This window comes from Geotrypetes seraphini, chromosome 1, assembly GCF_902459505.1.
Source record: "Geotrypetes seraphini chromosome 1, aGeoSer1.1, whole genome shotgun sequence".
Lineage (NCBI taxonomy): Eukaryota > Metazoa > Chordata > Amphibia > Gymnophiona > Dermophiidae > Geotrypetes > Geotrypetes seraphini.
Window position 1 is genome coordinate 496,921,954 of NC_047084.1, and position 25,573 is coordinate 496,947,526.

Sequence of the window (25,573 nt, forward strand, 5' to 3'; positions counted from 1 at the left end):
TATGAAATGAAGTGTGGAATAACTTGTAAGTTTCATGGCTCTATATCATTCTCTTCTTGGTTGGGCTGAGAACTTTTCAGCAGTCCCTCATAACTACTAATTAACCCCCTGTTGACTACCTAACTTCCTTTGAGTACCAAAATTGTGCTACACAATGTAGAATCAGTGGGCTATTGTGCTCTTTAAGATGGTCCCCCCAATATAAAAATAACAGTTTATGTTTTGAACTGAGGGGGAAGAGATTCTCAAATAAATTCTTTAATGCATTCCATGTTTCAATTGGATTTAAAATTAACTGCTCCACAAAAAAAAAAAAAGTTAACATTCTGGACACTTCATTCTCTTCCCGGCCCATTTACTCTTCCACTTCACCTCATCCCCCTTTTCTACTCTTCCTTTTCTATTCTCCTCCTCCCCCACAACCTTCTCTCCAATCTCAGCCGGCACTCCTTCCCTGCCAAATGCAATTTATTGCTTAATTCTGCCTTCCCTAACTCTTGTGTCAGTGAAATTGGGCACCGTTCACTATGCATCCGGAACATTCTATCTCTTGGACAGCAGCTGCTATGCTAGAAGCTATTGACTGCACATGCCTCTGCTTCCTCCAGCAAACAGAAGAACAAGCAGTGTTGGCAAAATGTGTCTGTATCTCTCGAAGCCATAATTTGGATCTTTTACAGTAATTCCAGCCTGCGCAAGGCTGTTGGTGGATGGCTGGAAATGGTGGAAGTTCAGGTACCTTCTTCATCATGAGGTCCCTGGCAGGAGCCCGATCAGGCATCTGGAAGGCAGAAGTCGGGCTGGAGTCCAGGAGACAGGAACCCAAAAAGGAGTCCAGGAAACAGCTTCAAGCTCCATTGATTCTGACAGAGAATAAATGGCAGATTGTTTCTCAGTGTGAAAGACTTCTATTCAAGAAAACCAAACTAACACAGTTTGTTCTTTGCTTATAAGGTGAAGCTATTCAGACGGTTCTAAATTGCTCAGCTTGCTAAGGATTATAGCATAAGGCAAATAAAGTAGCATGACTATTAAGAGAGGCAAAGTAAATTCATTCAATATTTTATTTACACATTTTTTTTTACAAGTACTGTGGTGTAGTAGATGTTCTTGTGATTAAAGATCATCCTATTTGTTTCTGATTAAAAGCAAAATGATATATTACATTACTCCTGTAAATGCTCCCACCCTTGCTAGGGCTTCCGCTGTTGGTTCCTTTCACTCATACTATTGTCCAGGTCTGAAGAGTCCATTGCTGTGACTGGTGTGGCTCCCTTCTCTTCATATCAGTGACACTGTAGCAGGAACACCAAAGCACATAAATAAACCCATGTAGGATCCTAAACACTGTTCCCCGTCTTCTCTCTTTCAATACTTTTACAGCAGAGAAAAGAAAAGAGGAACCCTAGTGAGGTTACTGACAATCTTTGCCTCCTGCAGACAGTCTTAACTACAAACAGCAACACTAAATAAAAATAAAAACCATCTAGGGGCTTTAAAATCCACTCATTCCTCTTTTACACAGCCATAGCCTTCAGTGTTAGTAGAAAAAAACAACAACCAGGTGTCCCCATTATCATTCCTTTCTCCTCTCAGCAAGCATTGGCTTCTGCAGCGACACAGTAACCAGAGGGAAAACTGTTCTGGGAGTTTCAAACGCAGCTTTCTTCCAGGGGCCTAGCGTGTATAACAATGCCTATGTGTCTGAAGTAGAATTTGAGACAACAGAGAGGCAAGGTTGTAAACTATAACAGAAAGGAAGGAGGTGGAGAGAGACAGGATCATAGAGAGGGGGTAATAGCGGCTGAGAAAGACTAGTTACCCAGACTGTTTACATAGTTGGAATAAAATTAAGTTTGCAATACCTGCAAGTGAACCTGAATTTCTTAACAGAAGTACTTGGGCCCAACCTCCAGATGCCAATGTTCATATTTGAACCGCCCTTCTTCCTCTGCCCCCACCCCTCCCAACCAGCGAAACCCCAGCTGACAGAGGAAATATAGCTGGTGGCATGGTAGGCCCAGCACTCCTCTAATCTATTTCTCGTGTTAATGGTGCCTCCTCTCCTGTTTATTTCTATGGCACATTGTATGGTTCAATGTGATTCAGACAATTTTGAGTGGGGCAGGAGAGGGGTTGGCAGCAGAAAAAGTGGGTTAGAAACTGCCTGGCTTATTATGCCATTAACTCCATTCTTCTGTCAGCTGGGCTCATGCTGCAGGACACAAGGAGGGAACCATGGAGATGGGAGAGAGCCAAAGAGGCAGATGGCACCTAAGAGAAGCATCCAGAGGAATTGCTGGCTACATAAAAGACCCAGGACTCAGGTCCATAAAGCTCCCATATGAGATGTTGATTACTAAAGTACTGATCACAAAACTGGTGTTGTAGAAAACACAAAAATGGGACATTATTAAAAATATAATTGAGGGGCATTTTTGATAGGATGTATAAGTCTGAGATTGGATGTTTTGTGCTGGACATCTACAAACTCAGGAGGAAAAAAAAGGCCATTTTCAAAGCTGCTGCACATCTATCTTTTATTTTTGAAAATGACCTAGGTATAAGTTTTGGTCCTTAGGACGTCTATCTTTTTGAGCCATTTTCAAAAATAAAAACATCCCCTTGAAAAACACAGAAAAGCAAGTTTTGTAGATGTACTGAACTACCTTGTCTGATTATGGCAGAAGAATCCCCATCAACTGAGCCGGTTTCGGAGATTCCTGATGACTCAGCTGATAAGGATTCCCCCTGCCAGGATCATCTGAGTCACAGAGCTCTAAACCCTTTCTCCAACATCCTCCAACATTTCTGGCATCCCCCCCACATCATCTGACATCATGGAACCCCTCCCCCACATCATGGAACCCCCCCTTCACCCAACACCCCATACCTTCCGCTGCAAAATCGGCAGGAAGGAAGCCCACTACCTCAAGGCCGCGTACTGAGAATGATGGGCTTTCCCCTTCCAAATGCATCTTGGGATGGGCCTAAAGCCCTGATTGGCTCAAAATGGGAGGTGATTATCGGTACTTGGATGTCCCTGTTATTAGAACGTCCAAGTGCTGACTTAGGCAGGGTTTTGGACATTTTTAAAGTTTTGATTATACCCCTCAAAGTCTCTCTTCACTGCCAGGCACGTTAGACAGTAATACAACACTGTATATGAAGTGCACTCAGTAGCATCTACAAAACCTGTCAGGCCATAACAGGATTTGCATGGAACCAACCGTATATATGAAAAGGCAGCACTAGAGTTATTGAACCAGGTCCTAGAATAAATCTGTTGCGAAAACACCACAAGCCAAACTTGTACAGATTCCTACACAGAAAGCAAACACTAAATCTGATCCTGCACATTACATATTTACTGGAAGCTGCTGAAAGCATAACTTGGCTATTGATGTATTTAAATGTAATCCGTATTTTACTCGGTAATCATTAGGCAGGATACTTTTTGTGAATGTTAAAGGAAGATCAGGGCCAGGACTAACTATGGCTGGGAGGCTGATGGCTCAAAAATCCAATCATTAAGCATCCTCCTTTCATACAAAAAGTCAGTCCAGGTCAGAGGAATTATCAGGAAAGGAATGGAAAACAAAGATAAAAATGTTGTAATGTCCTTGTATCGCTCTATTGTACAGCCACATCTCGACTACTGTGTTCAGTTCTGGTCGTTGTATCTGGTCTTTTCCCCCCTTATAAAAGGAAAAGTCCTTTGAACGGAGAGTTTGCAGATTTTTTTTTTTTTTATTCAAAGACTTTTTATTAGAGAAACCTCCCTGTAGATTAAGCATCCAGAGTACAATGTGCTCGTTCATAAGCATTTGACAGACGAAGAACACATAATTTGGAGCTTGCCATCCAAACCTGTGGAAAATGAAGTAACTTTTTAACAGGCCTAAATCAAGCATAGACAAATACAATAGCTTGAAGGTTTTGGTCTAAAAATATGTCACATTGCATGGAAGAATGCCTTCCCTATTTGATCTGTCAGTGGAACTCGCAAAACATGACACTCCTTGAACATAATATACTTTGATGATAAACTAGATTAACTTTCCCAGTACAAGGGAAAGGCCACCTGTTGCCAGAATGCCCATATTCCTCGTTTGGCTGTCTTGTAACTGTCATCACTTCAATGCAATCTGCACCCAACACGCTGGAATATAATGAATATGTCAGGAGTTGGAGGTCAGCCATCAAAGTACATGAAAACTTGGCTTGTATACAGTGTCAGCATGGAGGCCTCGCCTATCATCTTGTGCAAAGGATTTCTGCACCGCTTGATTTGTTTGCATAGGGTTTGTTGCTGTTGGAGGGAACACATTTATTGAGAGGCTTTTTGACAGCCTATTCAAACATTTTTCAGTTTGGAAACCAGCGCTTCCTGTTTCAAGCTCCTTTAAGTGATAGGTGGTGTGAACTTGCCACTAGAACTGATTCTACTATGTGTTTACATTATTAATTTTGTTGTTATGTTTTAGCTGTGCGGAAAGATTAATGAAAAGTGCTGAAGTGTTTTGACTGGCTAGAAAGATGGATGATGGAAATGCTACTGGTGAAATCCTGGTGTGTAATCTATAATATTTACACTGTAAATATTACACTTTAATACGGCCTCATTAGAAATACAAACCTGTTCTCCTTTGGGCAGAAATGCAAGACTGTTTCAGTATCATTTATCGGCTCTGTTCACTGTGATCTGACCCAAGCTTTATATTATTACTGGAAGCCTCTTTGCATTTGCTATGGGCACAGAGTAATATGGGGACAATTCAACCGGTTGGGACTTTGAAAAGTAACAGCCCAAAGTTATATTTAGCTTGCTGAATAAAATTAATCATTTGGGGAGAGTGTGGGGAGTTACTAGTTTTGCCGATGATCTATATTATTAGTGAAAGTTCCTGTATGATTTATGGCTGCTGTGTTTCTTTGGGATTTGCATGTTTAAAACCTTTGATTGTTTGAAAGATTTTCTTAGGAAAGTACTTTTCATTTTTGTAACATAGCACAAGGTTATTCATTCATTCAGTTTTCTATACTGTTCTCCCAAGGGAGCTCAGAATGGTTTACATGAATTTATTCAGATACTGAAGCATTTTTCCCTGTCTGTCCTGGGGGGATTAAGTGACTTGCCCAGGGTCACAAAGAACAGCATGGGTTTGAACCTACAAACCTCAGGGTGCCGAAGTTGTAGCTTTAACCACTGATCCACATTCTCCCCTTGTAAAATTATATGTAATATAATGATTCGAATTAAAACATTTACCCCCTTTTTACATAACCGTAGTGTAGTTTTTAGCGCTGGCCATGGTGGTAACAGCTCCAGCGCTCATAGAATTCCTGACCATCAGAGCTGTTACCATGACTGGTGCTAAAAACTGCACTAAGGTTTTGTAAAGTGTGTGTGTGTGTGTGTGGGGGGGGGGGGGGGGGGATATTCGCGGACTCAGTAATTTGTGTTAAAAAAAATCCTCCTTCCTGCCCCTGTCTATCTGACGCTCGTCTCCAGCTGCTCCTCCTTCCACAATGCAGAACCGAGAGCCTGCACTCTTCCTGAGGCACCGCCGTAGCTGAGGTTTTTGTCTCAGTTAGCTGTGGTGGTATGCCGCTTCCCTCCCCCGCCAGACTGCATACACAGCTGGGTATGGCTGAGCGTTGACGTCCATGATTCCGCCCCCTCGTTTCAAGTTCCAGCAGCGCCAACGGTGAGGTGCATGCGTGACTGGTCGAAGCTACCCTTACGGGCTCTGAGGGGAGGGAGCCAAAGACATCTGTTGTTGCTTCGCCAGCTTTTTTCCCTCATGCCAGCACGGAGTGTCATCGAAGGAATAGAAGTTGACCTTAAGCCAGTGGAGTCTTGTGTGGTCTTAATAGCCACTGCGTACACTGAAAAAGTACAGAGGAAAATTGGAGCGAAAAGAAGAATTGCTCCCTGGTGCTCTGCTGAAGAAAAAATACTTGCGCTGTTTGAAGGAGATAGGAGTTCTTGTTTCCTGCTGGTGGTTGCCATTGTTACTGAGGCAGGGAGGGGAGTGCCGATTACAGTACTCTTCTGATATTCGCGGTTTTTCAACATTAGTGGTTACTCCGAGAATATAACCCCCATGAATTTCAGGGGAGTACTGTACTTCAATTAGCTTAAATGGTATGGTACTTGACCTCACCATTGAAGTTAATGAATAATTAGTAAAAAATAAATAAGAACATAAGAAATGTCTCTGCTGGGTCAGACCCGAGGTCCATCGTGCCCAGCAGTCCACTCACGCGGTGGCCCAGCAGGTCCAGGACCTGTGCAGTAATCTTCTATCTATACCCCTCTATCCTCTTTTCTAGTAGGAATTTGTCTACTCCTTTCTTGAACCCCAGTACTGTACTCTGCCCAATCACGTTCTCTGGAAGCGCATTCCAGGTGTCCACCACACGTTGGGTAAAAAATAACTTCCTAGTATTTGTTTTGAATCTGTCTCCTATCAACTATTCCGAGTGCCCTCTTGTTCTTTTATTATTCGAAAGTTTGAAGAATCTGTCCCTCTGTACTCTCTCTATGCCCTTCATGATCTTATAAGTCTCTATCATATCCCCTCTAAGTCTCCTCTTCTCCAGGGAAAAGAGACCCAGCTTCTCCAATCTCTCAGCATATGACAGGTTTTCCATACCTTTTATCAGACGTGTCGCTCTCCTCTGAACCCTCTCGACTAACGCCATATCCTTCTTAAGGTACGGCGACCAATATTGGACGCTGTACTCCAAATGCGGGAGCACCATTGCCCGATACAATGGCAGGATAACCTCTTTCGTTCTGGCTGTAATACCCTTTTTGATTATACCAAGCATTCTATTCGCTCTCTTAGCGGCCGCTGCACACTGTGCCGTCGGCTTCATTGTCATGTCCACCAATACCCCCAAGTCCCTTTCCTGGGTACTCTTATTCAATAATATCCCTCCCATTGTATAGTTGTACCTCGAGTTTCTGCTCCCCACATGTAATACCTTACATTTCTCCACGTTGAACTTCATCTGCCATCTCGTCGCCCAATCTTCTAGTTTGTTCAAGTCCCTTTGCAATTCTTCGCATTCCTCTGTAGTCCGAGCTCCATTAAATAGTTTAGTGTCGTCCGCAAATTTTATTATCTCGCACTTCGTCCCTGTTTCTAGATCATTTATGAAGATATTAAATTGCAGCGGCCCGAGCACCGAGCCCTGCGGGACACCACTCGTGACCCTCCTCCAGTCGGAGTAGTGGCCCTTCACTCATACCCTTTGTTTTCTACCCTCCAACCAGTTTCTGATCCATCTATGTACGTCTCCTTCCACCCCATGGTTCTTCAGTTTCCGGAGTAGACGTTCATGGGGCACCTTGTTAAAGGCTTTTTGTCAATGGGGTCTCCTTTGTCCATCTGTTTGTTAATCCCTTCGAAGAAGTGCAATAAGTTTGTTTGGCACGATCTTCCCTTGCAGAAATCATGCTGGCTGGCTATCAGAAGTTTGTGTTTTTCAAAATGTTGATCAATGCTTTCTTTTATCAGTGCTTCTGCCATTTTCCCAGGAACCGAAGTCAGGCTCACCGGCCTGTAGTTTCCCGGATCACCTCTTGACTCCTTTTTAAAGATGGGCGTAACGTTGGCTATCTTCCAATCCTCCGGGATCTCGCCTGTTTTCAGGGATAAGTTGCAAATTTGCTGCAGTAGTTCCGCTATCTCCTCCTTTAATTCCTTCAGAACCCTTGGATGTATGCCATCCGGACCCGGGGATTTGTCAGTTTTTAGTTTTTCTATCTGCCTGCGAACGTCCTCAGTGCTCACTTCTATGAATGTTAATTTTTCTGCTTGACTTCCGTTGAAGAATTGCTCAGGTTCCGGCATGTTGAACGTGTTTTCATTAGTAAATACAGACGAGAAGAACATGTTAAGCCTTTCTGCCACTACCTTCTCCTCCTTCACCACTCCCTTCCTGTCTCCGTCATCTAGCGGTCCCACTTCCTCTCTAGCTGGTTGCTTCCCTTTAACATATCTGAAGAACGGTTTGAAATTTCTTGCTTCCCTGGCTAGCCTTTCTTCATACTCTCTTTTAGCTTTCCGAACCTCACGGTGACATTCTTTTTGATACTTCTTGTGCTCTTTCCAGTTCCCCTCAGATTTGTCCTTTTTCCATTTCTTGAATGAATTTTTCTTATTGCCTATTGCTTCCTTCACTATTTTGGTTATCCATGCCGGGTCTTTTGTTCGATTCTTTTTGCACCCCTTCCTGAATCTGGGGATATACAGATTTTGCACCTCACTCACCATGTCCCTGAAGAAGGACCAGGCATGATTTACCGTTGGCCATGTTTTGGAAGTGTTCCTAAGTTTCTTCCTTACCAATTCCCTCATTGCTTCGTAGTTTCCTTTCTTGAAGTTAAAGGTTGTCGCTATGAATCTCTTGCCTTTTGATACTCCTACCTCAACCTTTAACTTGATCATATTACTTCAACGTCCTTTGCAAGTCCTCTTAACCCATTTAGGATTAGATCCAGAGTGGCATTTCCTCTCGTCGGTTCTCTAACAAGCTGCTCCTTGAAGCAATCTTGTCTGGCTTCCAGGAATTTTGTCTCCCTAGCGCATTTTGAGCTTCCAAGACTCCAGTCTATCCCGGGGTAGTTGAAGTCTCCCATAATAACCGTGTTGCCACTTTTGCATTCTCGCTTCATCTCGGCTTCCATTTCCTCATCGATATCTCCGGTTTGCCCGGGTGGGCGATAATATAGGCCCATCTTTATTTCAGGCCCTTTCCTTCCCGGTATTTTAACCCATAGAGATTCCAGCTTGTTGGGTCGTCTCTGCTGTGTCCATTCTTGTGGATTGTATGCTTTCTTTTATGTACAGGGCTATTCCACCTCCTTTTTGTCCTGACTGTCCTGGTGATAGAGCTTGTATCCCGGCAGTGCTGTATCCCATTTGCTTTCCTCATTCCACCATGTTTCAGAGATTCCAATGATGTTGATGTCTTCTGCATCGGCCACGGCTTCTAGTTCCCCCATTTTGTTTCTTAGGCTCCTTGCATTAGCATATATGCATTTTAAAAAGTTAGGTGTGGAATTCTTCGTGATGCCTAGCAACACCTAAGTGGAGGCACATTCTGATGCCTAGCATGGTTTACTCGAGAAATAGACGTTATTAAGGGCGGATAATAGGTGAGGTTGAGTTAGGCTTTGCTAGGCATCCGATATATGCACTGGTAAATTAGGACAGTAAAAACCTGGCCTAATGTAGTGGCACCTACCTTTAGGATGCCTAGTGACGCCTAAATCTGCTTTAGGCAATGCTAGGCGCAATTCTTTAAATGATGCGAAATGGCTGATTGACAACCGTACCAAGCATAGAAACATAGAAACATAGAAGATGACGGCAGAAAAAGGGCTATAGCCCATCAAGTCTGCCCACCGTACTGTCCCTTCCTCTTAAGTCTATACCCAGTGACTATTTATTCAGATTGACTCTCTTAGGGATCCCCTCTTTCCTCCTCTGACCCTCGTAGGGATCCCCTCTTTCCTCCACTGACCCTCGTAGGGATCCCACATATGTATCCCATTTATTCTTGAAGTCCAACACGCTATTGGCCTCGATCACCTGCGCTGGAAGCTCATTCCAACGGTCAACCACTCTTTCTGTGAAGAAGTACTTCCTTATGTCTCCACGAAATTTCCCGCCCCTGAGTTTGAGCGGATGCCCTCTGGTGGCAGAGGGTCCCCTGAGAATGAAGATATCATCTTCCACCTCGATACGTCCTGTGATGTATTTAAATGTCTCAATCATGTCTCCCCTCTCCCTACGTTCTTCTAGAGTGTAAAGCTGTAGTTTGTTTAGTCTCTCCTCGTATGAGAGACCTTTGAGACCCAAGATCCTCCTGGTGGCCATCCGTTGAACCGACTCGATTCTGAGCACATCTTTACGGTAATGAGGTCTCCAGAATTGTACACAGTATTCCAGATGAGGTCTCACCATGGTTCTGTACAATGGCATTATGACTTCAGGCTTCTTGCTGACAAAGCTTCTACTGATACATCCCAACATTTGCCTTGCTTTAGATGAAGCCCTCTCCACTTGATTGGCAGTTTTCATGTCTGCACTGATGATTACTCCTAGGTCTCGTTCCGCCGAAGTACTAGTTAAAGTTTCCCCATTCAAGGTGTAGTTTCTGCATGGATTACCGTTACCGAGGTGCATAACCTTACATTTCCCAGCATTGAAGCTCAGTTGCCAGGTCGAGGACCATCTTTCCAATGTAAGCAGGTCCTGTGTCATACTATCCTGTAAATTACATTCACTTACTGTATTGCATAGTTTAGCATCATCGGCGAATAATGTTATTTTACCCTGAAGCCCCTGAGTCAGATCCCCTATGAATATGTTGAAAAGGAGTGGGCCCAGGACTGAACCCTGCGGTACTCCGCTGGTCACCTCTGATGTTTTAGAGAGGGTACCGTTAACCATTACCCTTTGAAGTCTTCCGTTTAGCCAATCCTTGACCCAAGTAGTGAGTGTTTCTCCTAACCCCATCGATTTCATTTTGCTCAACAGCCTGCGGTGTGGGACGCTATCAAATGCTTTACTGAAATCCAGGTACACAATGTCCATAGACTCTCCCAAGTCTAGCTTCCTTGTCACCCAGTCAAAGAAGCTGATGAGATTGGATTGGCAGGACCTACCCTTGGTGAATCCATGTTGATTGGGATCCTGTAGATTTCCCTCATACAGGATCGTGTCTAATTTGCATTTAATTAAAGTTTCCATGAGTTTACACACTATTGATGTGAGACTCACCGGTCTGTAATTCGCAGCCTCTGCCCTGCAACCCTTTTTGTGCAGAGGAATGACGTTGGCTGTTTTCCAATCCAAGGGTACTCTCCCCGTGTTTAGGGAGAGATTGAAGAGAGCACCGCCTTCAATGTAGACGCAACTAGACACTGTTTATAGAATTAGGCCCTTAGTGCCAGATTCAGTATTTTTTAAAGTGCACACCACTTCCCCAAGGAATCCACATAAAACATAAGAACATAAGCAATGCCTCTGCTGGGTCAGACCTGAGATCCATCGTGCCCAGCAGTCCGCTCACGCGACAGCCCAACAGGTCCAGGACCTGTGCAGTAATCCTCTATCCCCTTTTCCAGCAGGAAATTGTCCAATCCTTTCTTGAACCCCAGTACCGTACTCTGCCCTATTACGCCCTCTGGAAGCGCATTCCAGGTGTCCACCACATGTTGGGTAAAGAAGAACTTCCTAGCATTCATTTTGAATCTGTCCCCTTTCAACTTTTCCGAATGCCCTCTTGTTCTTTTATTTTTTGAAAGTTTGAAGAATCTATCCCTCTCTACTCTCTCTATGCCCTTCATGATCTTGTAAGTCTCTATCATATCCCCTCTAAGTCTCCTCTTCTCCAGGGAAAAGAGTCCTAGTTTCTCCAATCTCTCAGCATATGAAAGGTTTTCCATACCTTTTATAGATGTGTCGCTCTCCTTTGAACCCTCTCAAGTAATGCCATATCCTTCTTAAGGTATGGCAACCAATATTGGATGCAGTACTCCAGATGCGGACGCACCATCGCCCGATACAACGGTAGGATAACTTTTTTCATTCTGGTAGTAATACTCTTCTTGATTATACCTAGCATTCTATTCGCTCTCTTCACACTGTGCCGTCAGCTTCATTGTCATGTCCACCATTACCCCCAAGTCCCTTTCTTGGGTACTCTTATTCAATTACATTCCTCCCATCATATAGTTGTACCTCGGGTTTCTGCTTCCCACATGTAATACTTTACATTTCTCAACGTTGAACTTCATCTGCCATCTTGTTGCCCATTCCCCTAGTTTGTTCAAGTCCCTATGCAATTCTTCGCAGTCCTCTTTAGTCCGAGCTCCACTAAATAGATTGGTGTTGTCCGCAAATTTTATTATCTCACACTTCGTCCCTGTTTCTAGATCATTTCTGAATATATTAAATAGCAGTGGCCCGAGCACCGAGCCCTGCGGGACACCACTCGTGACCCTCCTCCAGTCCGAGTAGTGGCTCTTCACTCCTAGCCTCTGTTTCCTACCCGCCAACCAGTTTCTGATCCATCTATGTATGTCTCCTTCCACCCCATGGTTCTTCAGTTTCCGAAGTAGGCATTCATGGGGTACCTTGTCAAAGGCTTTTTGGAAATCTAGATATATGATGTCTATGGGGTCTCCTCTGTCCATCCATTTGTTAATTCCTTTGAAGAAGTGCAATAAATTTGTTAGGCACGATCTCCCCTTGCAAAAACCATGTTGGCTGGTTATCAGAAGTTCGTTTCTTTCAAGATGTTCATTGATGTTTTGTTTTATCAGTGCTTCTGCCATTTTCCCTGGAACAGAGGTCAGATTCTCCGGTCTGTAGTTTCCCGGGTCACATTGGCTATCTTCCAATCCTCCGGGATCACGCCTCTTTTCAGGGATAGATTGTAAATTTGCTGCAGTAGTTCCACTATTTCCTCCTTTAGTTCCTTCAGAACCCTTGGATGGATTCCATCCGGACCCGGGGATTTGTCAGTTTTTATTTTTTCTATCTGCCTGCATATGTCTTCAAGGCTCACTTCCATGGATGTTAATTTTTCTGCTTGATCTCCATTGAAGATTTGCTCAGGTTCCGGTATGTTGGTTGTGTCTTCATTTGTAAATACAGATGAAAAGAACATGTTAAATCTTTCTGCCATTTCTTTCTCCTCCTTCACCACTCCCTTCCTGCCTCCGTCATCCAGTGGTCCCACCTTCTCCCTAGCCAACTGCTTCCCTTTAACATATCTAAAGAACGGTTTGAAATTTCGTGCTTCCCAGGTTAGCCTCTCTTCATACTCTCTTTTGGCTTTTCGAACCACACAGTGACATTCTTTATGATACTTTCTGTGCTCTTTCCAGTTCCCCTCAGTTTTGTCCTTTTTCCATTTCCTGAATGAATTTTTCTTATTGCCTATCGCTTCCTTCACTATTTTAGTTATCCACGCCGGGTCTTTTATTAGACTCTTTTTCCACCCTTTTCTGAATCTGGGGATATACAGATTTTGTGCCTCGCTCACCGTATCCCTGAAAAAAGACCAGGCATGTTCTACCGTTTGTCATTTTTGGAAGTGTTCCTAAGTTTCTTCCTTACCATTTCCTTCATTGCTTTGTAGTTTCCTTTCCTGAAGTTAAAAGTTGTCGCTATGGTTCTCTTTCCTTTCGGTATTCCAACCTCAACCTTGAGCTTGATCATATTATGATCGCTGTTTCTCAACGGTCCCACTACTTCCACTTCCTTTGCAGGTCCCTGTAACCCATTTAGGATTAGATCCAGAGTAGCATTTCCTCTCATTGGTTCTCTAACAAGCTGCTCCATGAAGCAATCTTGTGTAGCCTCCAGGAATTTTGTTTCCCTAGCACATCTTGAGCTTCCAAGACTCCAGTCTATCCTGGAGTAGTTGAAATCTCCCATAATAACCGTGTTACCACTTATGCATTTTCACTTCATCTCGGCTTCCATTTCTTCATCGATATCTCCGGTTTGCCCTAGTGGACGATAGTATAGGCCCATCTTTATTTCAGGCCCTTTCCTTCCCGGTATTTTAACCCATTGTGATTCCAGCTTGTTGGTCATCTCTGCTGTGTCCATTCTTGTCGATTGTATGCTTTCTTTTATGTATAGGGCTATTCCACCTCCTTTCTGTCCTAGCGATAGAGCTTGTACCCCGACAGTGCTGTATCCCATTTGTTTTCCTCACTCCACCATATTTCAGCAACTCCAATGATGTCCTCTGCATTGGCCATGGCTTCTAATTCCCCCATTTTGTTTCTTAGGTTCCTTGCATTAGTATATACGCAATTTAGATCCTGGTATTTTCTTATCTTCATTTCCTTTCCCTGTGCTTCGGTCTTTGGTTTCTTCTCTTTTGCTACAATCTTTCTAACCTCCTCTTCTGGGTTAGTCGACTCCTGTAATTTGTCTCTTGTTTCTTCCCAGCCTTTTTTCCCCTTAGTATCTTCACGGGATACCTTCTTCCGAATCGTCGACGCTTGGTCGACTGTCGGCTTTCCCCTTCTTCTTAGTTTAAAGCCTGTTCTATTCCTCTTCTGACGTTGTTTGCTAGAAGTCTAGTTCCCGCTGCACTCAGGTGCAGTTCATCTCTCCTGTAGAGCTTGCTCTTGTCCCAGAACGTTGTCCAGTTCCTCATGAAGTGGAACCCTTCTTACTCATACCATTTCCTCATCCACGCATTTATTGATTGTAGTTCCTCCTGCCTTTTCATATCTGGGACAGACCGAAGGTCCATCAAGCCCAGTATCCTGTTTCCAACCCAGGTCCCAAGTACCTGGCTAGATCCCAAGTAGTAAAACAGATTTTATGCTGCTTATCCTAGGAATAAGCAGTGGATTTCCCCAAGCCATCTCAATAATGGCCTATGGACTTCTCTTTTAGGAAATTACCCAAGCCTTTTAAAAACCCCGCTAAGCTAAATAATTTCACCACATTCTGCGGCACCGAATTCCAGAGTTTAATTACATGTATGAAGAAATATTTTCTCTGGTTTGTTTTAAATCTACTACTTAGTAGCTTCATCGTACTCCCCTAGTCCTAGTATGTTCGGAAAGAGTGAACAAGCAATTCACATCTACCCTTTCTACTCCACTCAGTATTTTATAGATCTCTACCATATCACCTCTTCTCTATAGACTACGGCCAATTCAAACGATACCGTTGTCATAGGCCACCTTTGTATAAGCAATGCCTATAGGTGGGACACCGTGATAGCCAAATTATATGGCATGTCAGTCATGTCTACTACTACATTACATTAGTGATTTCTATTCCGCCATTACCTTGCGGTTCAAGACGGATTACATCCAAACTAAAAACAAGAATTACATTTCAACTTTGAAGTAATAGAATAAACGATGAGATAAAATTTTAAGGGATAATTATGGGTTTTAGATAATGTTTGGTAATTAGAAAAAAATTAGAGAGTACTAAGGGTTTATAGAGTGTTGGATGTTGGGTTAGAATTGTTGTGCTGGATAGGTTTAACGTATTTTTTGAAGAGTATGGTTTTAATTTCTTTCTTGAATCTGTGGATTTTTTGTAATCTGTGGATGAAGATAACAGAGTGGTGAGTTGTTTGTCCAACTTAGCTGCTTTGAAGGCTATTAAGTTGTCATAGAGTTTTTTTCGTTTGACATTTTTGGATGGTGGGTAATAGAATAGTGAATGGGTTCTTCTGTGTCTGATTGAGGAGGATTGATTTAGTCTGTTATTCCAGTAAGTTGGGCTTTCTACTATTATTATAATTTTTCTATAGCACTACCAGATGCATGCAGCGCTGTACAGAGTCACAAAGAAGAAGACATTCCCTGCTTGAAAGAGCATACAATCTAAACAGACAAGACAAACAAGATGTCATGGATACAGTTATGGGACCAGTTAATCAGCTGGCTGGGTTGGTGGGCAGAGGAGTAGGGTTGGTGGGCAGAGGAGTAGGGTTAAGGATCAAAGGCTACATCAAAATGGTGGGTTTTCAGTCTGCTTTTAAATGAGGTAAGGGAAGGGGCTTGGTGTACAAACTCGGGTAATTTATTCCAGGCATAGGGGGCAGCTAGATGAAAGGAATGAAGTCTGGAATTGACAGTGGAGGAGAAGGGTACAGCTAAGATCGGCTTATATGAGGAACAGAGTTCTCTGGGAGGTTCTGAACGCACTTGCGAAGGCAGATAGAGAGCCAGTGAAGTGATTTAAGGAGAGGGGTGACATGAGTGTAGTGAGGTCGGTAGAAGATGAGTCATGCAGCAGAGTTCTGCACAGATTGCAAGAGGGAGAGGCAACACTGTGGGATACCAGTTAGAAGTAGATTACAGTAATATAAGCATGAGGTTACGAGAGTGTGGACAAGGGTCCGGGTAATGTCTATACTAAACATCTCAACTCCTATGAAACATATGTGTTGATTATACGCCACAGTAGTCAAGTTTATCTGTCACATCTGTCATATCTATGCTAACCCAGTTCAATTCCTATGGAACATATGTCTTAGATTGTACTATCATATAGATTCCTCACTTCATACACCCTGATTGCAAAGTCATGACACCTTACACTGCTGAACCTTAACCCTATGTACTGTTATTGTAATCCTATAAGTATTAAATGTAACTCTATGTAATGTAACATAGTAGCACTGTGGATGTTAATATGTAATCCGTTCTGAGCTTTCGGGGGAGGACTTAGAAACATGATGGCAAATAAAGGCCAAATAGCCCATCCATTCTACCCATCCGCAGTAACCATTATCTCTTCCTCTCTCTACAAAATCTCACAAGCCTATCTCAGGCTTTTTTGAATTCAGACACAGTCTCTGTCTCCGCCACTTCTTCTGGGAGACTGTTCCATGTATCTACCACCCTTTCTGTAAAAAAGTATTTCCTTAGATTACTCCTGAACCTATCATCTCTTAACTTCAGAATATAAAAATTAATTAATTAATTACAGATACATTAAGCCATTATGTAAATAATATCTGAAGATATGCCTTGTGTGGTTTTTTTTTTCAGTGAAATGTCTGTGTGTTCTTTTTGGTTTTTTTAATGTAGATTTTTTTTTTTTTTTTTCAAGTATTTCCACATCAGGAAAGACTTTTGAAGAAACTCTACCACCAGGCAAAACGTGGTCTGCATCAGAGATTGGTGACTGTCTGTAACCCCTTTGAAGAACAATGCATATGTTTAGAATTGTGTACTGTTGGGACATTCTGGATATATGATGCTTGGTCTTCAAAGTCTGCCTACAAAAGTTTATGCTGCAAGATTCAACAAAATTCTATTTTGACATTGTTTCAGATCATCGATTGAACCATATCCATGTCATGCTCTTCTTGGTTGGGCTGAGAACTTTTCTTCAATGCCCCCTTGTAGGCATAAAGTAGACACTCTTTCAAACAGTGACTTAGACAACCTGCATGAATGTTGAAGCTTTGATCATTTGACATGACGTTTCTTCTATCATTTTGCGTCTTTTATAATATACTAGCTGATCACCTGGCGTTGCCCGGATTTTTATTTATCCCAATCTTCCGGTATTGATAGACTTGTATTCAGTGATTAGGCCTAGTAAAACGGGAAGTCTTTGATTGTTTATTTTATGGACATCTTAATTTTTATGGGGCTGAACTTGAACTTAAACGTCATTGGGAGCATCAGTATTAATCTCAGCGAGCCCGAAAACTATGGGTTAGACACTAATATCTGTTGTTTTCGATAATTTTTATATGTCACTCCTTTCCCACCCCCATAGTATTTTTCCCAGATAGTAAATGATATTATACCAAGTTTGGTTGAAATCTGTCCATGTGTTTCAGAGTTATTCTGGAACATACATACAATGAAAAATAAAGATCTTCCCTGGCCCAAAAACAGGGGTGAGAGGAAGAGAAAGCTGGAACCAACAGACTACTGCAAAATGCAGAAAAAATTATGATAAAATGTGTGGGGAGTCCTCAGTTACACAGCTCACAATGGAGACAAAAGCCCCTAATGTGCCGGCTGTCACATGCGTTACACCCACAAGGGTGTTACCCGTGTTACATCCCCGAACTCCCCAGTGAGTAATACCGTATATCTAGTGCACAAACCGATGTGCTAATGGTGCAAAATAATAAACAACCAATGTAACATACGAAAGTGATTGAAGCTGTCTCTGTCTCTCATCCAAGGGCACAGAAGCAACCAAAGTCAGCTGAAAGACACAGGCGTAATAAGCAATAAAAAGTCAAAAACTTAGCTTCTCCGTGACAAAAATGCAAGGCAGCACACAAGCTTGTCCAGGCTTGTCTGACGGAACTCTGTTTCGGGGGCACTCAAAGCCCCCTTCCTCAGGAACCAACTGCTGAATATTGTGCTCCAGATCACTCAAACGCCCGCCAGAGTGGAACAGTTGAAAATGGCACTAGACCTGAAGGAACGCCTCCGCTAATACTTGCAGAATGTATGACATCATCAAACGTGATGAGATCCCCGGAAAACTACCCGGGAAATTCAGAATTGTATGCAGATCTACTAAAGAACAAAAATTATATAGATTCATACCAGAATGGGCACATGTGCAGAAAAAATGCTGTCAATGCCGTTAAAAAAAGTGCTATGATTGAACATTGAAGATTCTTCTCTTCGGGGTATAACCTCGTTGTGATCTTCTATCACCATTTGATTGGTTCTGAGCACTTTTAATATCGTTAAGCTTCTTATATATAAGTACTAGCTGATGCCCCGGCGTTGCACGGGTATTTAATTATAGCAATAACACTGTAAATGGATTCAAATAAAGATACTTTATAGTGGTGAATGAAATTATTTTTTTACAGCTTAATAAAAAGTACAATATTCAAATTATAATGTGAAATATTTGACAAAATGAATACAATACAACTAACGCAAAACGTGATTATAAACAACATTTTTAGTTTCACCTCCTGGAGCAAGAACATATAAATTCTTGGGTGAACCCACCCTTGAGCAAGCAACATAGAGTTGTGGGCCACGAGACCCCCAGAACATATCACCCCAGGTAGTGAGGGATCTGCATACCAAGTTTCGTTCAAATCGGTCAAGCCGTTTTTGAATTACTGTGAGAATGGCAGCTTTTTACATTTTTTCCATTGACATGAATGGGTGAAATCTGATTTTCTGTTTGTAGCTCCGCCCACATGTGCAGGTGAGCCACGAGACCCCCAGAACATATCACCCCAGGTAGTGAGGGATCTGCATACAAAGTTTCGTTCAAACCGGTCAAGCCGTTTTTGAATTACAGTGAGAATGGCAGCTTTTTACATTTTTTCCATTGACATGAATGGGTGAAATCTGATTTTATGTTTGTAGCTCCGCCCACGTGTGCAGGTGGGCCGCGAGACCCCCAGAACATATCATCCCAGGTAGTGAGGGATCTGCATACCAAGTTTCGTTCAAATCGGTCAAGCCGTTTTTGCGTGATCGCGGCACATACACACACACATACATACATACATACATACACACATACAACCTCCGATTTTATATATATAGAAGAAAGATAGAGTAAGTGTCTTTGTATTTGCATTACGTCATGTATCACCCACTCTTTCCTGCTGCACTAAACTACCCACTATGACCCAACTGCTCCCCCACTTAGTAGTGACCCCCCTCCCTCTTATCTCAACAGATGAGCCAGAGGGACATGGACACCCTCCTCCCAGCTACTGCTGCATCATCTAAAATGCATTAATCCCAGCTGGCCATCAGCTCCTCGGAGCTGGTATAGGAAGAATTGGTGAATCCACCTAAGTATCAGCAGCTTCCAAAAGCTCTCCACAATCCCACACCTTAGATGGTTGGTGAATTCTCCCCTGCCTCCTGAGAGACTTGCATGAAAGAAGAAAACACAAAAACTTACAAACAGTAAAGCAAACAGTCTCTTGATTGTCCTGGTTCAGTATTTACACAATTCCAGCCTGGCAAAACTTATAGGCCCTGTTTCCACTTCCCCAGCAAAAGGAAAAACTTTTGAACACAAGCTTCAATCTTCCTGATGCAAACCATCCTAGTTTGCCTCAATACCATGCAAAATTCCAACAGCTCCTGGACATGTAATGAAGCCAATAAAGTCCAACAAGTGCTCTGCACTTCCCCAGCACATCAGAAAAATGTTTTTAAAGAAAAAAGTAAACTCACTTCCATGGCATCTAACTCAGGCTACTCAGAAGTGCCCATAACTTCAACTGGTTTAGGCAAATTCCCTTGGTCTGGCAGCAAAGATTCATCATACTCCACCATATCAATGTCCTCCGGCTGTGCTGCTTCAGGAGCTTCCAAAAGAAAGTCTGCTTCCTCAACCTCCTCTCCCTCTGAGTGAAGTTCCCAGTCTTTAGCCTGCCTGGGTGTGTAGGGGCCATTCCCAACTCTGTGTGGGGGGAGGGCTGAAACTCAGCTCTCCTGAGCTCTTCCCCTGCTTAGTCAGCAATTTCATTATGCTAGGACTTAAAGGGGCCAGTCCCTGTTTCCTAAGTGGTTTCCTACATGCATTCAATTGATGTTTACCAGAGGTTCTATTCTTAGGTGGCACAGAATCCCTTACTCTACCTCAGGGTAGGAGTCTAACTCTGGCAAATGGGCTTCATTACTGCACTGATCAACTCTGGTGGTCTTTAGGTCCGTATACTTAGGTGTTTTAACTGGCACAAAGCTAGTGTTAGTGCTGGACTTGTGACAAGTGATGCCAGGTGCCGACCTCCCTTGCTATACCACTGGGTGCACCCAGTAACATGCACAGTTGCGGTATTCTGCAAACCAGTATGTTGCAAATTTTTTAAACTGCTGGCACACTAATCTCAGGGCTGTGGCTGGAGGGCACCTGGAAATGCGCAGATGCTGATGTGATGACATCACATGCATGTATGACATCATCACATTGACGTCCGTGCATGCACGGATGTCCTCCAGCCAGGGCCCTGAACCTCCTATTACTGCTGGTGAGGGGGGAGGGGTGGAGAGGAGCAGAGGTTCCGGTAAGGAGGAGAGGTGCAGGCGACGGCTGACTGACTACAGGACATGCCTCGACGGACTACAGGATGTGCCTCTTGCTACGAGAGGCCCATTCTGTAAGCAATCAGCCGGCTCCGGTGCCTCTCCTCCTCGTGGGCATCTTGGGGCACACCTGGAATCTTTTGGGGCACACTAGTGTGCCACGGCACACAGTTTGCAATACACTGCTGTAAACCATGTGTGTCCCTGGGAGGGAAACCTGCCCATGTGTATGCCTCGCTTACAATTAGGCCCTATGGAGTAGAGGCGTAGCCCAATGGTTAATGCAGTGGGCTGAGAGCTAGGGAAACTGGGTTCAGTTCTTGATGTAGCTTCTTGTGATTTTGGGGCAAGTCACTTAACTGTCCATTGCTCTAGGTTCAAAAACTTAGGGCCCCTTTTACAAAGCTGCGGTAGCAATTCCCATGTGGCAAATGAGACCCAGTCCATTCAAATCCCATGGACTGCGTTGCATTTGCCATGCCGGGACTTAGCCTGTGAGCCCCCCAGGGAAACAGGGATACGGAGAATGCAGTGGGATGTGCCCCTGAGGAAGGAAACGAAACTGGGTACTTTGTAGGGCAATCAGCTGAGGCACCCCCTTGAAGGAAACTATCGATCATCTGCGGATACGACGAGATAAGTTTCCTTTCAAAATGATTTATGATTTATAAGGTGGAAACTTTCCCTCATTAGGACATTTGGGTCTTAGCGATTTGTTGTGATTTTGCACTAAATATGATATATGTAAACCACTTTCATTATACCACAGAAATAGAGTATATCAAATCTCATTACCCTTTATTTTACGGCACCACTGACACATCTACCTACCACTAAGCACCATGCCATAAAACAGCTTTTCACGTAAATCAGGCTCAGACTGCACTAAAATGAAATAAATAAAAGCAATTTGAGTAAACAAAACCCCTCTTCTACGAAACCACGCTAGCGGTTTTTAGCGCAGAGAGCTGCGCTGAACGGTCCGCGCTGCTCCCAATAGCTCATTGAGTTTCTACGAGCGTCTTGAAAAGCACAGGGCATTCAGCGCGGATCTCTGCACTAAAAACCGCTAGCGTGGTTTCGTAGAAGAGGGGGAAAGTGACATAAAAAATAAAACTTTTTCCCCCCTAAGCAGGCCCTTAGTAAGCTACTCTGTTTTAACTAAACATGAAATGCCAGCCTTTTCCCGCAGGTAGTTGGTTATGGCTTGACCTGCAATAATTGCATTCTTTTTGGCTCCGCTTTATGGATAACAGTCAACAAGCACGTCGTAGGTAACACCTTTTTATGAGGCTAGCCTAGTACATTTGTGGCTAGCTTTTAGGAGCTCTGGCCCTTTCATCAGGCCCAACCACATTTTTGGTCCTACATTTAAGAAAAACATTTTGTCGGTCAAGCTGTTTTGCACTTGTGAAGCTTAGATACCTCAGAGGCAGAATCAAATACAGTCTAAAAATGTTTTGCATCCATTCTGGTTTTTACGGGGCAGCAAGTCAGTTGACAAGTAATCCACCTTAACCCATATTTTTCCTTTCCAGAATAGATACATCTGTTCATTGTGTTTTCGTGCCAGAGGGTGACCCCGCATTCCCTCTTCCTTTCTCAAACTTTGACAAGATTTGCTGGCAACTACAGGACAAGCACGACCTGGCAACATACAGGTGGGGTTCTGAGTCATCTCATAGCAATTTGTTTGCATCCCCAGGCTAAAAGGATTTCTCATATGTGCAAAGAGCATCTAAATGTGCTGTTCACTGTGTGAAATCAAATCCTTGTTTGTGTAAGGATGTCTGAAAAAAAAAAATAAATTGGCTGTGGTGAGTTCCTCCTATGCCCTTCATAATCCTAAATGCACATTTTGGGTCTATGTTGAGGATCAGGGAAAGAAGTCATTGAACCCTGGCTGTGGCTAGGTTGCCTGTGATACTGTTTTCAGCAGAATGGGACCATTCAGCATGGCCCTTTCATTGAGGTCGTTTCTGCATGACCCATTCATCACGGCATTTTCAGCGTGGGACATTACATTGCAGGCCTTTCATTGTAGCTGTTTCGTCATTCGCCCATTTCATTGAAGTCTGCTGCACTGACTTTATGACTAAATCATTGGCTTAGTAGCACTCCATCTTTTCTCCTTTCTTTTACCAAAATGTTTCCCCCCCCCCCATGATACCTTCTTTCTTTTATGTAAAGCGCTCTAGGGCAGTGTTTCTCAACTTCTTCAAGCCAAGTATCCCCTAAACCTAACAAGTACCAACCGAGAACCCCCGCCCTTGCTGTGACCCTGACCCTACCCAAGCTCCACCCCTGACCCCACCCCCATAATAACAGTACTAATTGTAACACAATTTCTTCCATCCATTTTTCATATAAACACAATATAATCTTATTAATACATAATGGTAACCACAAAATTAAAAAAGCAAAGCACACCGTATGCAGAGAAAATGTTAATTATCATTTATATTCGGGATTTCTTTTCAAAGAAATCAAGGCAGATGACTTTAAAAAATGCAATCAGTAACTATAGAAAAATAGTCAAATATAGAGTAAAGTATAGACAGCAGATATAAATTCACAAATCTGACACATTTTGATCATTACATTGAAAATATAATTATTTTCCCTACCTTTGTTGTGATTTCATGAGTCTCTGGTTGCATTTCCAATATTTCTTTCTTTCTTCTTTCATGCATGCTTCCTCTCCTCCGGATCCCATTCCATTCCCCAACCAACATCTCTCTCTCTCTGTCCCTCTATGAGTCCAACTTTTCTTCTCTCCTCCACCCCTCCCTCTCTCTCTCTCTCTCTCACTCACACTGTCCATCTGCTTGAGAGATCCAGGCATCTCTCCCACCCCCTCTACTCCCTCTCTCATCCCCCAGATCATGTGCAGCATTTTTCACTACTACCCACCAGCCCCATGCCCATTTCTCCTTCTCTCACCCCTCTCCAGCACCATGCTACATCTCTCCCTCCATCACTATCTCCACCTTGCATCCCTTCAATCTGTCTCTCTGTTCCCTCTCCACCACCATATCCAGCATTTCTCCCTCTCATCCTTCTATTTCCCATGCATCTCTATCTCATTCCTCTCTCTCTCTGCCCAATTTTTCTTTCTTCCTTTCCCCATCTGTCACTTAAACTCTTCTGTCACTTAAACTCATCTGTCACTTAAACTCATGCCCATCAATTCTCCCTTTCTATTCCCTCCCTTCTATGTCCCAATTTAGTGTCCCCATGTGTCGAGTTCGTGCCCAATCCCCCATCCTCCTCTGAAGTCAACCCGTCCACAGAAGCCACAGGAGCCACTGGGGATCCCTGCCTATCCCCCCGCTGAAGCCGAAGCCGGTGGCCTTCCTGTCTGCTCGTACGCTGCACCAACCCCTACCCCTGAAGCTGACCCTATCATGAAGCCGGAGCTGACACACTCCATCCCCAACACAGCAGCAACTTTGTGCAGGGAACGGGCCACGACGGAGTATGCAGTGACTGACATGCTGGACGCAGCCGGCTCACAAGCCTTCCCCCGACATCAATTCTGATGTCGGAGAAAAGGTTCCGGGTCAGCTTAGTGACTCTCGTTCTTCTGGGGGGAGGGGGTAATGCCCCCCAGTTGCTGAATTGTTGGCTTAGTAACTCTTCCAAAGATAGGGGTGATGGTTAGTAGCGCTCCCAGGGGGATGCAAGGGGGCTATGCCCTTCCAACTATGCCTCCTTTCTCCTCCCCTTTACTAGCAAAGTTGCTGTTGGATCCCCCCCCCCCCATGCTGTTAAGAGGTCTTCCAGACCAAGCTGAAATGGCCACAGTGAAATGGCCATGCAGAACCTGGCTCACTGATTCAGCCGTGATGAATTGGCCTCTCCGAAATGACTGCAATGAATTGGCCACACTGAATCGGCCACGATGAATCATCCTAGACCAGTGGTCTCGAACTCAAACCCTTTGCAGGGCCACATTTTGGATTTGTAGGTACTTGGAGGGCCTCAGAAAAAAAATAGTTAATGTCTTATTAAAGAAATGACAATTTTGCATGAGGTAAAACTCTTTATAGTTTATAAATCTTTCTTTTTGGTTGTCTTAATAATAATATTGTAATTTATAGCTAAAGAAACATAAGACCAAGAAACTGTTTAATTTTACTTTTGTGACTATGATAAACATACCGAGGGCCTCAAAATAATACCTGGTGGGCCGCATGTGGCCCCTGGGCCGCAAGTATGAGACCACTGGCCTAGACCCTTTTTTTCAGCACTCTTTCTTCTGCTGTAGTAATAACAGTAAATAAAAAAGGGCAGATTTGCAAACAGCGCTGTAGTTAGGCGGCGATAGGTAAACTACCACCGCCTAACTTGTTTTAATTGGCACACTAATTGACTTCACTAATTAAAAACCAATTAAAATCTTGTTAAAAAATGTAGCTGTCTCTAGGCGCCTACAAAAAGGACACTGGAATTGCATCTAGAAAGCCACCTAGCAGTGCCTATGCTCAAAGCAGGCAGAAGAGTGTGGCGCAGTAATTAAAGCTACCGCTTTAGCCTCCTGAGTTTCTGGGTTCAAACCTGTGCTGCTCCTTGTGACCCTGGGCAAGTCACTTAATCCCCCCATTGTCGCAGGTACATTAGACGGTGACGGGACAAAAGCGCGCTAACAATTGAGTGTAGACAATTCGGTGCAAGACACCAGCGTGACGTGGGAAAACTTACTTTTAAAGAGCTCCGACGGGAGTGTAGGGGGGAACCCCCACTTTACTTCATACTGTTCGCGCTGCCGTTGGGGGAGTGTGGGGGTGCAACCCCCCATTATAGAGAAAACTGAACTTTTCCCGAAAAAATCAGAAAAATTCTGTTTTCTCTATAATGGAGGGTTCCAACTCCCCAAACCCCACCCCCAAGGGCAGCACGAACAGTATGAAGTAAAGTGTGTGGGGGGGTTCGCCACTCACACCCCACTTCGGAATTCTTTAAAAGTAAGTTTTCCCATGGCGCGCTGGTGTCTTG

The 25,573-nt window shown here is 43.6% G+C and overlaps 1 long non-coding RNA gene across 1 annotated transcript; it reads right to left on the reverse strand.

Annotated features, from left to right (window-relative positions):
- Nucleotides 1–89: 89 nt before the first annotated feature.
- On the reverse strand, nucleotides 90–19,978 carry LOC117366016. Its single transcript, XR_004540485.1, has 3 exons — nucleotides 19,724–19,978; nucleotides 1,166–1,295; nucleotides 90–863 (listed from the first exon to the last, which is right to left on the reverse strand). It is a non-coding gene; the product is annotated as an uncharacterized LOC117366016 (long non-coding RNA).
- Nucleotides 19,979–25,573: the final 5,595 nt, after the last annotated feature.